The sequence below is a fragment of the Tenrec ecaudatus genome, chromosome 5, assembly GCF_050624435.1.
Source record: "Tenrec ecaudatus isolate mTenEca1 chromosome 5, mTenEca1.hap1, whole genome shotgun sequence".
NCBI lineage: Eukaryota > Metazoa > Chordata > Mammalia > Afrosoricida > Tenrecidae > Tenrec > Tenrec ecaudatus.
Genome location: NC_134534.1, coordinates 176,165,618 through 176,185,659, shown reverse-complemented (window position 1 = coordinate 176,185,659; position 20,042 = coordinate 176,165,618).

Genomic DNA, 20,042 nt, shown 5'->3' with positions numbered 1-20,042 from the left:
CCCTATCTTGCTACCTAACATCTTCTCCTTCCTATCTCCACCAATTTGGATCCACGTGAAGGAAACCAAAGCCCACCATCTCCACGAGAACAGGGAGGGAGATCTGTTTTATTCACTGCCAGAAGATCATCTGACATACAAACCACACTCAATACATGTTTGTCCTGTAAATGAATTCTGTACTTCGCTCTCCAGATGCGCCCCATCTTCTTCCCTGGGGATGAGCGAGTTGCTCTCCTTGGCGCCCCCACCACATTCTGTGCTTGCTTCCAGGAGCTCTTAAACCTGAGTGAACTTCCAAAGGAACCACGGTGTCTAAAAAAGTAACACATCCCCGAGGTCCAGCCCCAGAGCTTCTGGCTCAGGTGTGAGCCACGGGCAGGCACAGGATGAGGTCTGCATCCTCTTACCACCCAGCACTTGTTGAATAAAGGCTTCCCTACTGAGACTCTGGGTTTTAGGGCCTGTGCCTGTGACTTATGAGGGCTAGAATGATCAGTCTTCAATGGCCTTTGTACTTCTAAGATGACAAGAGCCTCTACGCGAAAAGTCTGCTAGTCAGCGTGTGGAGGGTCAGGTTAGGAACCTGATTAGAATTTGAAGGCATACAAATCACCACACAGCTGTGTGTCTGAGCCCTGAGCATCAGTGGGACCAAAACACAACATGTCTCATCCCTGATTTACATTCCTAGTTATCTGATTTGCTAGAGAACCTGAATTTCTCAGGGATCTCAGCTCCTTTGCTTGAGGTAGCTGCTCCTGTTTGCCTAGTAATCCAGGGAGTGGGGACAGGGACTGGATTTTTAGGAGGGCAAGGGACAGCACCCAGGGAAGGGACTCCCCCTGAAGCCATACCACTCCCACCCCCACCCCCCTCGTGCTTTTCAGGCTAAATAGAACATGGGAAGTGGGGGTTAATGGTTTCTTGCAGCTCTGGGGCCTGGGGTCACTGTTGGCTCAGCACAAAAGCAGACCAATGAGGGGTTGCGGGGGGTGGGGGTGGGGGGGGAGAGGTGAGAATCCATCAACAGGAGGCTGGTCCTGTCTTCAAAGACAGGGATGGGAGAAAAGAGAAGTTTTCAGTCTGTGAGGAATGAGGGTAAGCTGGAGGAGATGGAAAACCAGAAATGAGCTTTTGGCACCTCTGAGTGTCCCTAGTTGAATCCAGCCACCAAATGCCGTTATCACTTCGCTGAGCTTGGAAGTGAGTGATGGGGCCCACTGGGAGTTTGCTGCTGATGGAGAAGGACAAGAGAGGGGCAAGAGGAGGAGGAAAACAGGAGGGGAGGGTCTGCAGGGGCGGACAAAACCCAGGCAAGGCTGCTCCCAAGGGCTGAGGCTCTGGAAAACAAATTTGGAAACATTATCCCACAAGATCTTCACTGAAGACATTAAGCCCAGAGGCCCTCAGGGACCCATTGAAGAGAGGAGGCCAGAGCCAAGGGTCTCAAGCTCAGGCTTTCAGTGAAATCAAAACAGCATGAGCCAAACAGCTCGTGAAGAGATAAGGGATTAAACCAGGCTCAAAACCACGCAAGGAGAGGGAATCTAACTTTCTGGAGGGCCCCAGAGCAAAGGGGCTTGTTCAATTTAGGAATGAACTGTGAAGGGCTGAATTCCATGCCAGGGTCTCAGTTGGAGCTCAGAGGACAAATACTAAAACACAGAAAAATCCCTCCTACAGGCCATTGGGGAAAATAGCACATGATTCCATGCTGGGCTTGTTGCACAAAGCCAACCCCACCGACCTCAGTTGTCAGTGCACGCCGAAAGGCTGGGGAGTTGGGAGTCCAGAGGATTTGCAACCCACAGAGGAAGTGAGTTCTGACTGGAATTCAGAAAGTCAACATGAACCGGGGGTGTTTTTACTGTACTTTCCCCCTTGGCAGTAAAACTTCTCGTCTTGGATTCCAATTGCCCTCTGGGTAGTTGCCATTCAGTCCGGCAAAGAAGGATAAATAAAAAATTCAACAGAGAACATTTTAGGCAGCTCTAAATAACCAGGTGAGAATTACAAAGGAAGCTTCGGGTGACTGCGGGGCAGGGCCCTCCGTGTTTGGAGGATGCACAGGTCGGATGTCAGGTCAGGGCCCACGGATATTTTATGCTGGACATATTTTATGCTCAACACTCAGTGGCTTTGAATGGCTTATCATGATTGACATGTCTTTCTTGCTCCGGAATAGTTTGATGAGGTTTCTCAGCTGAAAGAACACTTGCCACAGTGTGATAGTTTGGGAAACCCCCGCCTGTCCACCTTCTGGCTCAGCCACTCCTAAGGCCTTAGAGAAGGAAGGCTATGTGGAGGGGACAGCCTCAGTGTACAGTATCTTGGATCAGGATGATTTCCATTCACATTCCTGTTAACAGTTCTTCATGGACGCGCAATAAATCGTGCTCAAAGTTAGGGCTTCAAACAATGACTACCTCTGTTTTGCTCAAACACCTGCAATTCGGGAAGGGCGCAGCAAGGACAGCTTATTTCAACCCCATTCCAAGTCTTCTAGATGGTTCACTGGTTGGGGGCTAGGACTGTTGACCAACTTGTTCCTGAGCCACAAGGACTGGCTGTCCGCTGACACTCCACCTTGGCTGTGGCCAGGATATTATTTGGATTCTCCATGAGTCAATTTGGCTTCTTCCCAGAATGGTGGCTCAGTTCTGAAGGAAAGGGTCTTAGAGGATGAGGTAGAAGCTGGGTCACCTTTTATGACTTGGACTGAGAAGCCTCACAAATCTCAATGACAAAACTCGGAGAACATAGACCCCACTGCTTGAGGTAGGAGTGAAACACCGCATTATAAGACTACCTGTGTGTGGCCATTGGGGTAGTCACAAACTCTGGTGTCAACTTGTGAAGGGGTAAAGTTTAGCCTGTCAATCAGGTCACAGTTTGATGACCTCATTTGGAAGCGCTAAGGAGATAAATAGCTCGCTGGAGATGGGACACATACTCCCTTGGAGACACTCCTGTTGACAAGCCACATGGTGCTTTGCTGATGGCAGCCAGAGCCTTGGAGCTGGAGGAGTCATGTGGAGACCCATGTCAATGCTAAGATGCTTCCACTGCCACTGGATCCATAAGACTTTCCACCCACTGGTCTGTGATCTTCCTGCACTCAGCAATTGCATGTGTTGTGTGACTCTAAAGAGGAATTTACAGATTGATACTGAACATATGGGCTAATATCGGACTTATGGACTTGATCTTGACCGGCCTGGGATGTTTTCTTAATGTACAATTACTCTTTGAAATAAAGTTCTCTCTTAACCCACATATGAATGTCTGTGAATTTGTTTCTCTAGTCTACCCGGACTAACACAGCCATCTTTAGAAAAATACAACCTTCCACAATTTCATTATGAAAACTATTTATATAAGACCAAGACAGACTAGGAACCTTGCTCTGAGGTCGGGCAGTGACTTTAAATTATAATTAGGGGAACGAAGCCCATATTGTCATTCAAACTTGTCACCTCTGCCACATCCAAACAAATTCATTGCCATTCCGAATTGAGACTCTCTGGGACAGAGTAGAACTACCTCTGAGTTTCCAAGACTGTAACTCTTTATCACGGCAGACAGTCAAGCCTTTCTCTTCTCTGCCATAGAGTAAGAGTAATTTCATCTCGTGAATTATATGCTCCTTGTCCGGGGGAGACGATTGTGAAAACACTTCGTGGGGTGGTTTGTAGAGAAAGCAGCACCATGCTGTGAGCACTTAAGCTTCTGCTCCACAACTTCAACAGGTTCGCAGTGGCGGCTCTGCTCAACATGGCGGCTCTGCTCAACATGGCGGCGGCTGCAGAAGAATGGCCAGGTAGGCACCTGGCCCCAGGTGCAGCCACCGTCTGGTAGTCCTCTCTGCACAGCTCATTTCCATGCTAATGAGCTTCTCTGTCTTGCTTCTTGTCTGGAGCCCGTTTCCTGGGATTAGCGTCAGGAATGGGGAGGGCGACACACACACATTGCAAGTTGTGTGGTTGGCTCTCACCTTTGAGGGGGCGCTGCTGGTCCCGACACTGTTGATCAAGAGATCTGGTTGCTGTGCAACGAACTCTGTTTCTCCGAGAGGGATTACGTCTCTAGCAGGGTACCAATCAGTAATTTTTCCTGTTCTAGTTATTTTCCCCAGTCTACAAATACAGGTCTACACCAGCTTTGCTGTGCCAGCCGGAACTGAACTGGGAAGAACCGGTTCAGAGTCCTGGTTTCTGCCGCAGCTCAGCTGTGACAGTGCTGTAGCAGGGACAGACAAGGTGGATGGATAACAATGAGTCTACTGACTTCCCAAGCATGCTGCTGGTGGCTTCAATTAACCCAATTAAACTGCCTAACTGGTTAACTACATGCTCCCCATGTCAGATGTGTAAATGAATGATGAAAGATGAAATGATAGGGATATTCTTGCCATACACTTATCTGGGGGCAATTAATTATAACAGTCTGGAATGGCATTTGTACCTCGCTCGGAATAGGAGGCAGCTGAAGGAATTATGTATGTACTGCTTCAGCTAATTTGCATTTAATTGTACTCGGCATTCATTTAGGGTCCTGGCAGCTGAGCTGCACTGTGTGTCAGACAGACACTTCACAGATCATGAAGTTACCCTCTGAGCGTTTCAGGGATGCTGACTGCATTTGTAACAAGTGGCAGTTTGGCATCCAAGACGCGTCCTTCCTCAGAAAAGAGACAAACCATGAAAGGAATGTCAAAATCACGAATGGAGAAAATCACTAGGTGGCTTTGGAAATGCTTTTCTTAACCCTTACCCTCCCCCAGCCTGGAGGGGGGGGGGGGCGGGCTGTCCCAGACCCTCTTTTATTCTCTCAGCTGTAGCAGTAGAACTAAAGCATGTTTTTCTAAATTGGCAGAGAGTGCGTGGTGTGTGAACAAAGGACACATCAGACGTGGGACAACTTCCTAGGAAGGGCTTAACCGAAAGAACAAAGAAGGGAGAAGCCCAGATCCTTGCTGATTTTGATGCCTGTCAAGGGAGATGTCTTCATTGGTCATGGGGAAATTGTTGTTGGTTGATATGGGGTTGGCTTTAACTCATTGTGACCCGAGAATGACCTTCAGTTCTGGACGACAGAATGACACATTGCCCAGTTCTACACCATTGTCATTGTCATTGGTGTGCTCCAGTCCATTGCTTTGACTACTGAATATTTTGAATGTTGAGCCCTGGTGGTGTAGTGGTTATACATTGAGCTGTGATCCACATGGTCGGCAGTTCAAAGCCACCAGCAGCTCTGAGGGGGAAAGACTGGGCTTTCTACTTCTGTAAACAGTGACAGACTTGGAAACCCATGGGGTCGCTATGAGTCAGTACTGACTTGATGGTAGTGAGATTTATTGTCTTTCCTAAAGGGCTCATCTTCTAGTACTATAGTGGACAATATTCATCTTCTAGTACTATAGTGGACAACATTCATCTTCTAGTACTATAGTGGACAATAATCGGCTGCAATTGATAGGGTTGAATTGGCTCATTTTTTGGAGATAGAGCATCAGGCCTTTCTTTCAGCTTGGACCTGAAGGCATTTTTGAAATGTGTCAGTCCATTATTTTGCAAGATATTTACATTGCTGGAAGAGGTCTACAACCTAACATTTCCCATAGCTACTTGGCCAGTGGGATCCTTTCTCTCCCTCTAGTCACAACTCATGTGGCCACTGTCACTCTACATCCTTTGGGACCTGCTCAACTGCGATGTTCATGGCCATCATAAGACTCAGGCTTATAGGAATCCTAAGGGAAGCAGGAAGGGGTTCTGGTGAAACAAGGTAAATTGACCTCCTCAATGAAGAGGCTTCAAAAGACTCATGAAAAAAAAAAAAGGAATGAAAAGATAATGACATTTTTCACGTACTTTTAAAAGCACCTTCATATTTACTTTCTCCCTGTGACTTAGGAGAATTCAAACCAAAACCAACCCAACAAAACCCAACTTGACTGCCATCTAGTTGAGTCCATTGCAGTGTCCCTGTAAGACTGGGCAGAACTGTCCCTGTGGGTTTCTGACACTGTAACACGTCACAGGAGTAGACAACCTCCCACTTCCCCCCACAAAGTGCACTGGTAGTTTTGAACAGTTGACCTTGTGGTGAGCAGGCCAAGTATCTGGATATGTGATATGTGGAGAGAGGTGAGCTAATTTGCTCCCCAGTACCCAGGAAGGGGAAGAGTTTGGAGACACAAGATAATGTTTTGAAGCACAGTTGGTTATATAAGGTATTAGAATAAGGAGGCCAGGAAAGAGTCTTACGCAGAAAGTTTGGATTCTCTGTTCAGCTATAAGTCTGTCCACACCACAAAGTCGTCACTGGCTACTTTAAAAATAATTTAGATAGTCAGGGCTTTCTTTCTTGTCTGGACACTTGCTGAAACTTGTCCACGATGTGTAACCCTGCTGATATTTGACCCCTCATCAAAATACCATGTACGCCACCAAAATAGACCCAACAGACAGAGGGGTGGTAGCATCCAGAAGCAGAGGTTTAGTATTCTCTGGGGAAATGGACTCTGAGCAACTCTGAATCTCAGCACATCAGAGCAAGAGTTAGGAGCAGAGAGTGGAGAATGGTGAAGAATACATAGAAGAATAGGAGATTAAGTAAAACTATTTATAATGACTGATGAGCTCCTTCGTCCTTTCTTGGATTCGGCTGTCAAGTAGTGGTAGTCTGCCTAGTGTCCCTCCCACAGGCAGAATTCCGGACAATTAGAGGCTGTTTGTTCGGAGGAATTTGATGGCTCCAAAGGAAGGTTCCCATGTGTTGACAGTTTGGGATTCTTCTAATAAAAAACCTGGAATGCCATTTGTTCCCATTGAAGGAAAGCTCATGATTTCGCGCCATCCCCATTCATGCAGAGTGACCTCCAGTCAAGCTCTCGCAGGTGTCACCTTTAAGTCACAGTACCTGCTAAAGCTTACCGCAACCGAAGGAAATCCTCCCTCCTTAAGCCAAAACCTCAAACCAAGAACAGAAACAGTGACACTGAGCAACACAGGGATTATGGAGTCAACAGAGGAAAAAGATAAAATTCAGACAAACCAAACTGCAATTAATGTACTTGCAATACACCACTATTAAAAGGAAAAATGAATGAACTGAGAAGAAAGAGATCATTGAAATGAAAAATAAGGATAACGGCCCCCACAGTCGTCCAGTTCTTACCAATTCATAGCAACCCGATACAGAGTTTCCGATGCTGTGCATTCTCTCTCTCTCTCTCTCTCTCAGAGCTATCGCTGGGCTCAAACTGCCGACTTTATGATTAGAGTCCAATCTCTACACCACCGGCTCCTGAAGATACCGCATCCTCCCACATTTTAGAAGAGAAGACAAAGAAATCACCAGGGAATAAAAAAGAACAGAGAGGGCTAGCATGATAGGACTTGTGGTGACAAAATGATCATCGCAGAATGGAAAACAGGTCCCATGCGCAGGATTGGGAATCTCAATAGTATTGACTTCTTAGCAGCCTCAGTGGAAACTCAAAGACAATGAATCAATGCTCTCAATCCGCTGTGAGAAAATGATTTCTGACCTAAATCCTGTGTTTAACCAAATGATCAATAAGAATGTACTCTCAACCCTATTTGCTGTCTGCACGGAGTTCCGTGGAAAATTTGGGGTTTCCCTAGAGCCCATTTTTGTTGACCATTCAGACAGAGGATACTTTTGCTGTTGGATGCATTTCAAAGGGGCTTTTAATCCAGCTGGTTGTCAGTGCGGCATGTAAAGAGGTCTCATAGCAGCAGAGGAGGAATTTGGTGAATCGGTTCAATGTCCTCTTATTATACTCCTGCTCTGGAGTGCATGTGTCCCACCTCCTGTGACTTTCCGCTCCTTGGTGCATGCCCTCGTTTGACTAGCGCGCCCTCCAATAGCTTCCTAGAGAAATGGAACTGGTAAGTTCCTAACTATGAGCAAGTATCCCAGTATCACCGAGACATGAAAGCCACCAGCGTGCATGAAATAGGGCGGCCCGCCAGTGGTAGGAGGGTCGAGGGAGGAGGCAGTGATAAGAAGAGTGACAGGGAAGTTTTATATATACCCACAGAATGTTCATAGTTAATGTCCACAATGATTATTGGTGAAGTCCAAAGGCATGATTGATGTAACTGGTGCCACTGAAATGTACATAGGTAAAATGTTGCTTTGGCTACGTATTATATATACGATGAGCCTTCAAAAAGTTCATGTAAAATACCCACTGTATTTTCTTCGTATTTTCCCACAAACTTAAAAAAAGATGGTTTTATTGGCATATAATCCACATTTCATAAAATTTAATCCTTAATAATCATATTTTTAATCCTTAATCATATTAAGAATTTAATAGTCCTCACCACAATCAATTTCAGAACATTTTCCTTTTTCTCATACTCACTGTCATTAACTCGCCATCTCCCTCGAAACTCCCCGTGGCATGCACCCAGTGAATTATTAATCCAGTTACTGTCTATCGATTTACCTATCCTCTATTTCATACAGAAGACCATACAAACCCATCACAAGGTTCGATACAGAGCTCAACGCCCAGGGGGCCACATAACAAACATGTGGGTGAAGGGAGCCAACGGCCAGTGTAAGACATGACACAACAACAGCAATAAAATATCACTGATCAAGGGTTCTGAGAGTGGGAGGGGGGGGGTAGGGGAAAAAAGAGGAGCTGATACCAAGGGCTCAAGTAGAATGAAAATGGTTTGGAATTGTTGATAGCAACATATGTACAAGTGTGCATAATACAATTGAATGATGGATTGGGATACGATTTGTAAGAGCCTCCAAGTAAAATGACTACTAAAAAAATTAAAAAGAAAATCATACAAAATATACACCAGAAGCAAACAGGGGGAAAAACACACCCAACAATGACAAAACAAAATTTTTTTTAAAAGCAGAATATACTAAAAATGGAAACAACTTTAAAAGGGAACTCAGATGATAGAGTGTTACATTTGAACCTAAGTGAATCTGCATCGACTTTGGCAATGCTTTCTGTCTGATAGCAAGGTTATTCACATCTCTGGACACTGGTCATCGAGGATTCACTGGAGAGTACCCCATGTGGGGGATTAATCTGCAAATGAATTTTGGGCTTCCACTGGCATCCGTAGCCTTCTGCAAGCCAGGTGTTCAGAATTTAAAAGCATATGCTGTTCTCTACTCGGGATTTGGATTTCATTCATTGCAATTCTTGGATCAAACAACCTTTTTGAAGGTCAACTGTATATTTACAATAATAAAATCTAGTTAAGATCTAACATCGACAAGTTAAAATTAGAAATATCAATATAGGATTTAGAGCTATGACTGTAAATACTTGCGGGAACAGCCAAAGTGAATAACTTGAAATTAATTCTGGGAATCATGACTTGAATATTGATCTTGGAAGAATTTTTAGACAGCCTTTCAGAGATAATTATTTTTTTTTACGTATCGTGCATGGTACAAGTATCTGTTTTTACAAAAAATAGATCATCCAAGGAGAGCATTCTCTGTTTATGAAATAAAAAATTATTTGAAAGGTAAGGTTGTGAACTGCATGTTCCAAGGAGAGCTACCTGTGTGTGGTGTTGGCAAAGAACAATGACAGCACCGTGGACTGTCAGAAGAATGAATACATCGCTCTGTCTTGGAAGAAACACAGCAGAGAGCTCCTTAGACTGCTCCTGAGAAACAAGGGTGGTGAGATTTTGTCTCACGTACGCTGAGCACATTTTCAGGAGAGATTTGTTCCTAGAAAAAGACATCATGCTTAGTAAAAATGGGACAATGAACAAAGGAGGGCCATCCAGGAGATGGATTGACACCGTGCTTACGACAGCGGGCTCAAGTCTAACGCTCAGCGTGGGGTGGCACAGGGCTGCACGGGGGTTTGTTTTGTCCGACCCGAGGGTCGCTGTGAGTCGAAACGGACCCCGGGTACCCAACAGCAATAGCTTCAGAAACCACCGCTCTGGGGTGGAGACTAACATGTCCCTTGTGGTAGGCAGCACCTGCAGCAGGTGGGCTGTGGGCCACACTCAGAGCAGGCTGCTGGAAGTTTCAGACCGTGATGGAGTTGAGAGGAAAGAAGAAAAAGCCCGTGTGTGGTATTCATCTGCAGCAAGGGCCACACCTACAGGGCCCAGCTGCCGACACCGCACTTTCCTTCCTTCGTGAAGAGGCTGGAGTGGCAATTTTTACTGAAAAGGGAACTTAGCCAAGAGGATGGTAAACAACGAGGAAACGGGCAATGCATGGACCTCTCCAAGGTGTTTGACATGAGCTGCACCCCATCCAACTTCACGCCCCAATACCATTCCTGCCCAGCCTTTGTGTTTAATTCCGCAGACATGGATGAAGGCAAAAGGGGCGGAGGGCACGCCCCAGGCTGTGGGGTCAGCTGGGCTCCTGGTGACGGCAGGGCAGTCAGGGAAGAACCGGGCCTGTAGGGTTCTCAAGGGCTGCTCTTTCGGAAAGTGGATCCCAGGCTGTTCTTCTGAATCATGGCTGGGAGATCCTTGTGCCTTTTGATTAGCAGCCAAGACTGTTAACTCTTCACATCACGCAGGCACATTTGAGACATAAAATATTTTTGTTTATTTTTGGCCGTGAAATTCATTCTCCCTCACAGCAGCTCTATAGGACAGCGTAGAGCTTTCTTCTAGGTTCCTGCACTGTAATCTGTATGGAACAGGCTGCCACTACTTTTTTTTTGTTGCATGGAGTGGCTTAAAAAAAAAACCCCAAACTCATTGTTCTGTTTCATAGCCACCCTCTAGGTCAGGGTAGAAATGCCCTGTGGATTCCCCAGACTGTAACTCTCTACGGGAGTAGAAAACCTCATGTTTCTTCTATGGAGCTGTTGGTGGGTTTGAACTGCTGACCTTGTGGTTAGCAACCAAGGATTCTTGTGAAAGACAAAGCGCACTGCTGCCGAGACCACTGTGTCTCATAGCAACCCGAGACAGGGTTTCCGAGACTGACTGTAAATCTTGACAGGAGCAGGCAGCCTCACCTTTCTCCCTGGGAATGGCCGGTGGGTTTGTACAAGTGACTGTGTTATCAACCGCCCAGCGTCTAACCCAGAGCCTCACCAGGGCTCCGTGGAAGACTGCGTCTTGCTTCCTGTGGGTGAAATGCAACCATGCTTACTGGGAATCCAGGGACCAGACCAAGGAGCCAGGGACCAGTGGAGGCCAGCTGAACACAAGCAGTCATGAGCAGCGCATGGCTTTTGTTAATCGCTATCCAGGACACAGTGCTGCCAAACTTTGTTTTGGAATCTCACTAACTGCGAGGCGCTGCCGTTCGATTGAGTGCGAAGGGGATGGGATGTTCTCTCTGCCTGCAGTAGTGGAACTGTGTGGGTCACTTTGACACAAAAAGCAACCTCCGCCTCCAAGCAAGGTGATCAGGGGAGTTAGATACAGCATTCTGCATGGTTCTTAAGTTTGCGGTTTCCAAGGTAACGGTCTGATCATCGCTTTGCTGGTAATTGCACTGTGATATTCCTAACCAAATCCATTGCCGTCAACTGGGTTCTGATTCACAGAAACCTTATAGGACAGCGTCGAATGGCCCCTGCTGGTTTCCAAGACTGTCACTCTTCAAGGAAGTACAACGTCTTATCATTTTCTCCCTTGGGGTTTACGTAAGAGCAGACTGCCTCATCTTTTTCCACAGGAGTGACTGGTAGGTTTGAACCACCAAACTTGTGGCTAGCAGCCCATTGACTAAGCCACAGTGTCACCAGGATGAGGCAATGTTCCTAAAAAGAACTTTAAAAAAATTCCTCCAATGGAACATGGCCCAGGCTAGGGCCTCCTGAGGGAGTGCAAAGGATAGACTTTGGACCAGAGTGTGGCACCCCATCGGACTTGACTGGAGGACATGTCTAGAGGTAAAAAATCAGACCTTGATCTATTTACAGATTTTTCTTTTTTTTTTTAATTTTTTCTTTTAATTAATTTATTCTTTTTTGGGTTGTTGGTTTTCTTTTTTGTTGTCATTGTTGTGTTCTCTTTTGTCATTTTGTTTCATTATGCTTGTTTTTTGGTGCATATTATTATCTCTGCAGATCTATCCAGATAAGATAGGTTGGATGAACAGTGTGGAGGAGCAAACAATGGGACCAAGAGTTCCGGGGGGACATAGGGGAATGGGCGAGAAAGAGGTGGTGTTGACCAACCCAGGGACGAGGGAGGAACAAGTGATCCAAAATTAGTGGTAACGAGGGTGTGAGAGGCCTGGTAGGGATTCAGCAAGGACAATGTAACCAAGAGAAATTACTGAAACTCAAATGAAGGCTGAACATGATATTGGGACAAGAGGAAAGCAAAAGGAAATAGAGGAAAGAACTAGGAGACAAAGGGTCTTTATAGAGGTCTAAATATAGACATGTACATATGTAAATACATTTATATAGGATGGTGGGGAAATAGATCAACGTGCATATATTTACAGGTTCAGTATTAAGGAAGCAGATGGACATTGGATGTCCACTCAAGTACTTATTCAATGCAAGAATACTTTGTTCTATTAAATTGGCATTCCATGATGCACACCTTCTTGATACAATCGCTGAAGCCAAAGAGGGTGAATAAGAAAATGGGCGAAGAAAGCTGATGGTGACGAGCTATCAAAAGATATAGCGTCTGGAGTCTTAAAGGTTTGTAGGTAAACAAGCGGCCATCTAGCTCAGAAGCCACAAAGCCCGTATGGAAGAAGCACACCAGGCTGTGCAATCACGAGGTGTCGAAGGGACCAGGTGTCAGGCATCAAAGAACAAAAAATCATATCATTGTAAATGAGGGTGAGTGCAGAGTGGAGACCCCAAACCCATCTGTAGGCAACTAACTGGATACCCCCTTACAGGAGGGCTGCGGGGAGGAGATGAGCCAGTCACAGTGCAAGGTAGCAATGATGAAACATACTACTTTTCGCCAGTTCTTAAATGCTTCCTCCTCCACACTATCATGATCCCAATTCTACCTTACAAATCTGGCTAGACCAGAGGATGTACACCGGTACAGATAGGACCTGGAAACACAGGGAATCCTGAACAGATGATCCCTTCAGGACCAGTGGTGAGAGTGGTGATACCGGGAGGGAAGGTGAGGTAGATCTACATCTAACCTCTTCCCTGGGGGATGGACAACAGAAAAGTGGGTGAAGGGAGATATCAGACAGAGTGAGATATGACAAAATAATAATAATTTATAAATTATCAAGGGTTCATGATGGAGGGGGGAGCAGGGAGGGAGGGGAAAATTGAGGAGCTGATATCAAAGGCTGAAGTAGAAACTAAATGTTTTTAGAATGATGATGGAAACAAATGTACACATGTGCTGGACACAATGGATGGATGTATGGATTGCGATTAAAGTTGTCTGAGCCCCCAATAAAATGATTAAACAAAACAAAACAGTGTTTCAGCCCAGGGTACTTGTCTACCCATTGTTAAATGGTGATCAACCTCTCCCTTTGTGAGTTATTGCTTTCTTACTAATGACCACTTCTTCTCCTGCGACTGTCTTAGCTCCATTATCCATCTTCCTCTCGAATCATGATGGCTTCTACCCAGTTAGAAGTTCCCCCTGCTTCTGGACAGCCTCCAAAGAAGAGTGTGCACCCCCAATACAAACAAACAAACAAACAAACAAACAAACAAACAAACAAACCTACTGTCCTCGAGTTGATTCCAACCCTTAGGGCCCCTATAGAGAAGGGTAGAATTGCCCCTGTGGGTTTTCAAGACTGTAACTCTTTATAGAGTTATAGGAGTAGAAAGGCTGGTCTTTCTCTTGAGGCGAGGCTAGTAGTTTTGAACTGCTGACCTTGCAGTTAGTAGCCCAACTCCTAACCAATATACCGCCAGGCTCCTTCCCTGACCCCACCCACCATAAACCCCTTCTGAAAATCATACTGCTCCGGCTCAAACCGTGTGATAAGCGCCTCAGCGATCTCTCACTGAGCCGCCCCATGTTCCTGAGCAGCCCCAGCACCCTGGACGGAGCAAGTTAGCAACCAGAATTTTGCCTGACCAGCACATGTGTTACTGTGCTCTTTATTTATCAAAGGCCAGGGACTGCCACAAAAGGGACTTTCCCCTTCTCCTGAGATCAAAACATAAAAGGACAGGGATGGAAAGAAGCTCTGATTTGTAGTGTTTGCCGATTGTCGTGGTGCCAAGATGCATATGTCCACTCTGGCCAATTTCAAGTTTCTGAAAAGTCTTCACAAACCCAAATCACGCTGAACTGACACAATCAGTTCTGGAGAGCACGTCCATTCTGTGCCAACCGCCTGTGCCACTTCCTCGCCCACTTTCCTCCACCAAGAACACGTCCCAGAATGGATTTACCTGTGGAGTAGCCGAAGAAGCTATTGTGGTGTAGTAGTTACGCATCGGGCTGTGATCCGAGCGGTGGGCTGTTTGAAACCGCCCCCAGCTGTAGAAACAGTAGGCTTTCTACCCCATAAACAATGATAGTCCCTGAAACACATGGGGGTGGCTATGAGTTGGCAGTGAATTCATGGCAGTGAGTTTATTTTATTCTATTTTGGAGTTTAGGAGATGTAGTATAGGTGATTAGTGGGGACTCGTTTGGCTGCTAATCGCAAGGTCAGCAGTTTGAAACCGCCTGCTCCTCCCCAGGAAAAAGGTGGGACTTTCCATACTTCTCAAGAGTTACAGATTCAGAAACCCACAGGGGTAGTTCTACCCCATCCCATAGGGTTGCTATGAGTAGGAGACCACTCAATGGCAAGGAGTATGGGTGGAGTCCCTAAGAAGCCCTGGTGGCACTGTGGGTTAGCCATTGTTAGTCACAAGGTTGGTGGTTCAAACTCTCCAGTTACTCCAAGGGAGAAGGAGGAGTCTGTCTGCTCCCACATACATTGCTTGCTATATGACTCGATGGCAGTGGGGTTTGTTTTGTTCAGTTTTGAGTAAGGAGTAGCGTGTGCACGTTTCCTTCCCTCGGTTTGTGTGAGGCACCGGCACCTTGCTGAGACAAAAACGAATCCCGTGGAACGTCAGGAATGAAACAAAACCTTTCAGTACCCGGGACTCCCGTGAACCATAGGCAAATGGCGGAACACAGTTCATCCAGAGCTCTGCTGGTGTCATGGGCTGACTGTGGAGTCACCAGGCACTCCACAGGGGAAAGAGGAGGCTGGCTGCCCAGGTAAATACGTCCAGCGTCAGAAAGCCTAGGGAGCCATTCCGCTCTGCCCTATAGGGTTGCTATGAGTCAGAACCCACTTGATGGGAGTGGGTTTCAGTTCGAACGACACATCTGATAGTTACTGTTATTGCTGCAGCAGAGGTGGCTCCATGGCTGGGATGGAGGCCACATGGCTTCACTGTAGAGAAGAGAAACATCTCCTCTTAGATACCAACACCAGCTAGTCTTGCATTGGCCTGGGCTTAATCTACAAAGCCTTCAGCAAGACCTGGCTTTTTTATCCTACAAAGAAAGTTATCTTTGTGGAATGCCCATGAAGTAATTATAGATAATGGCCCACAATCCCACAGCTACAAGTTCAGTCACTTGGCTGAGAAATGAATTGCCTATCTGTAACTACAAGGCCTCATCATGTGCTGCAGTGCTGAATTGATAATGACAAGACTTTAACAAGTGCCCCATAGCAAAGAAGAGCCTTTCTGAGGCAGCCTGGCCCCCAGAGCAGGGCCCTAGGGAACACATGCCTGAACTCAATGCAAATTTCAAACCCGATTACCAGAGGCTTCTTATCACCCCACTGGAACTCAGGGAATGTGGAGGCTGTGAAAAGACAGCACAGAAAGATGGAAACCAGGCAGTCGCTGAGGGAAGAAGGGAGCCTTCCAGTTTGATAGAGGAAGACAAAGAAAATCATTATAGGCAGACTGAGATGATTGATCGTCCTTTTCTATCAAAGCAGAAGCTCTGTACTATCAAATATATGTAAAAGGACAAATATCAACTCACTGCCATTGAGTTGATTCTGACTCAGAGCGATTCCAATTCACAGCCATCCTGTGGGACAGGGTAGAACTGCCCGCTTGGGTTCCCAGACCATACCTCTTTATGGGAGTCGAAAGCTCTGTCTTTCTTCCGAGTGGCAGTGATTTCAAACTGTGATCCTTGTGGATCCAGCCCAATGGGTACCACTATGCCCCCAGGGCTCTTGTATCAAACACACACATTTATAAATACATATATGCATATCGCACTCTTCCTTCAATTGCTTACCAACCAATGTAGGTACTGTGTGATATCCGGTGAAGCTCCCACTTCTGAAGGACAGAGGGACCAGCGTCTGCCATCTGCCTCTTTGCTCTCAGGTCCAACTCTAGACCTGTCCTTAAAAGTGACATTTCTCAGCTCTCTTGGCAACTGGAGTTGGGCTGGGTTAAGGCAGTGGAAGGCTCTGGATGGAGATCCATGCGTGTGTTTGAGGGTGCCTATCCCCATCTCGCTCTGCTTTGGCCGGATCCCTGGCAGTGATTATGTTAGATCGCTTGGGGTAGAGAGATATACCTCGGTCCTTGGCTTCGCTTGAGAAAGAATTCACGTGGAAGCCTGGTTTGTGATCCAAGTGAGTTTTATGAAAGGTAAACGAAGCTTCAGGCTTCCCCAGGCACCTCAGGGCACTTCACCCCACACGTGGAGGCCCGAGGCCACAGGAGAAGTTGCATGAGCTCTAGAAGCAGCTTGAGAAGCAGAAGCGACGCAAGGCTCTGGATTCGGGCTTTTCAGGTTCTTGGCTGGGAGGCGTGGTCGACTCCACTGACTGGGTTGAATTCACCTGGCATACATGGGCCAATCCAGGTGTAAGGCCCAGCTAGGTGTACCACCCCTTTCTGGCCAGAAGCTCAAACCTCTGAGCATGTGCAATGGACACCCCAGTCCCTCTGCTAGCTACCTGACAGTTCCAACTCCCAAGGACCCAAATCTAGCCAGCAAAACTGAACTTCGGGTCTGCTTAGTTGTTCAAATTTAAAAATCTTTGTTATTCTATGCCTATTATGACTAAATACCCCCTCACTCAAAAATCTCACTACCATTGGGGAAATTCTGACTCATGGCAAACCTATGAGATAGAATCCTTGCCTCTGTGAATTTAGGCTTCCCCTCTTTACGGGAACCAAAAGTTTTATTTATTTTTTCCCCTATGGAGTGGCAGGTGGGTTTGAACTGCTGACCTTGTGATTAACAGCCCAACACGTAACCCCTGCGTTTCCACATTGCCCTCTCTTCCAACTCTTTGCACCTAGTGTGTTGTCGTGAGGTACCATGGTGTCACCGTCCACTCCTAGCAGCCCCATGTGACAGAGCGGAACTGCCTCTCAGGTTTTCTAGCTGAGATCTGTGTTGGAGCAGACTGCCAGATGTTTCTCCTGCAGGCCAGCTGACGGGTTTGAACGGTTCACTGTGCAGCTACTTTATCTCATCCCGTTCTTCCTGTTTAACGACTTGTTATGGGATTTATTTTATGGCCTTTATGCCCATTAAGGTGCTACAGTGGGTTCCACATCCAGCTACTAAGCATAAGATCATTGAGTCTAATCCATCCGTCTGCTCCCACAAGGAATTTTGAAGTCTCCGAAACTCAAAGGGGCAGCTCCAGTCTGCCTAATCCAGTCCCTGTGGGTAGGACTTGCCTCCACACAATGCACCTGTGCTTGTTTCTCTAGCATGCTGACAGCTAATGTGAGCGCAGTCTGTCTGTGTGCCAGGCACTTCCAGGATCTTGATGGTGACTCTCCCCCACACGTGGGAGATGCGGAAGGCTTGAGGAATAAGTAGTGTGGGACACAGAAAAGTTATTCCCCCTCCATATTATATGCCAAACCTAAGATGCTGCTTGCTAACCTATGGCCACTTGGTGGTCAACTGCTTAGAGGTTGTCTCCCTGAGGGTGATCAGCCATCTGGAGCAATCAGACCCTGTAGTCTGTCCCACCCTAAGTAGGGTCCACATCCTTCTGATAAAGATAGAAGATTATACCCTTGAAGGAGAGCCCAAAGACAAGGTAAAGGCAACCTAGGAGGACCAAGGATAGGCTGCCATCTTGAATCTAGGGTCTGCCCATCTTGTCACATGTGTACTCCCAGCACCTCCTCTTCCTATTGCACATACACCCCTAGCTTGTTTCCTTCCTGGTGCAGTATGCCAATTGTGCAACCCCTTCCTGTTAGGACACAACTAGGGGGGCTTGTGTGCCCCCCAAAATGTATATAAGCCACGATTGGAAATATATTCACTCTCTCTACGTGAACCCGGTTACTGAGATAATGGCCATCCCGGAGGTGAGCAATTGCATGCCCTATCTTGTCTGATATCACTTTAATTTTACCCCTCAATTACACAACCATCTCCTGGACCTGTTTGATTGTGGGGGCTGGTACCCCACAAAGTAGAAAATACTGACATAGGAGGTGAGAGATTATCTCAGGGATCAGGGACACAATGGACTAATCCAAGCTTAGAGATTCAGGTTCTAGGTTCTAGAGTGCTAGGTGTCACCCCGCCCCCCCCAAAAAACTCGCTGCCATTGAGGTGATTCCACCTCATAGCGACCCTCTGGGACAAGGTAGAACGGACCTTGTGGGTTTCTGAGACTGTAACAATTGACGGAGGAAGAGAGCCTCATCTTTTTCCCTCCAAGCAGTTGGTGACCTTGTGGTTAGCAGCCCAGCGAAACCTGTGATCTGCTCTTAACAGAGAGCTCCTTGGTTGGAGTCCACCGCAGCTCCCTGGGAGAAACTCCCTCCCTCCCTGCCTCCCTCCCTTCTTCCCTCCCTGCCTCCCTCCCTCCTTCCCTCCCTGCCTCCCTCCCTCCCTGCCAGTCGATGCTGACTCACAGCAACCCTGTGGGGCAGGGTAGAACTGCCCCTGTGAGTTTCTGAGACTGTTTACGAGTTTAGGAAGCCAGTCTTTCTCCCAAGGAGAGCCTGGTGGTTTTGAACCGCAGGCCTTGTGGATCACAGCCCAATGTGTCACCACTACACCCCTAGGGCTCCTTCCGCAGGAGAAAAGAACTGGTTATCTGATCTTGAAAACGTCAACATCTCAGAAACCCTATGGGGCAATTCTCTGTCATCTAGGGCCTCTATGGACCAGAATCGACTCACTGCCTCACACCAACACCATTTGCTTTATGAGAACTTCAGTGACAATTTAACTCGTATATTTATGTTTGATGCCCACCTTAGGTAAAGTCTCCAAACTTCAAGGCATCTTCCTATGGAAAATCAGATAGTGCCCCTCTCCAGGATTCAAATCTTGCCTTCCTTCTGCTGGGAGTGCAGTGGCCGGGGAGACTTTGGACGCCGATGGTAAACAAACAGAGCCAGGATTGGGAAGCAGCCCAGACTCCAACTGTTTAATCTTTGTCTTTTGATAGTCATCCAGATAGAGTCTGAAATTTAAACATAAACACCACCCCCAATACATACACACACAAGGCAAGAGTGGCCTTTCTGCTTGAGCCTCATCAACCAAGACAGACACTCAACCTCATTCTTGGCTAAAACATAACCATTTGCTTGCTCTTAAGGAGAGCTAGTGGTAGTGTAGTGGATAAAAGTTGGACTGCTAACAGCAAGGTCAGAGTTCAAAATCACCAGCTGCTCCTTAGGAAAAAGATGAGGCTCTTTACTTCCCCAAAGAGTTACAGTCTTGGAAATCCACAGGGGCAGTTCTTTTTTTCCGTGTGTGTGTGTGTGTGTGTGTGTGTGTGTGTGTGTGTGTGTGTGTGTGGTGGGGAACTGTTTACTTCTTAATAGTAGCAAAGCATGGATGTTTTCAAAGATATCTCCTACTCTCTTGTTATAACTATGATGTAGCAAGTCATAAGGGCACTTGGCACTCTTCCATAGTCTTTGCCAGAAGGTGTGTTTTTATTACAACTTTTAACAGCATAAGAGCTCCAGGGTCAACATTAAACTCCACAATAATGGGATCCAGTGAAGGGTTGCTTGTAGGCTGCTTTAGAAGACCATGGTCAAGGAGAGATGTTCAACCAAAGGCAAGCTCTCT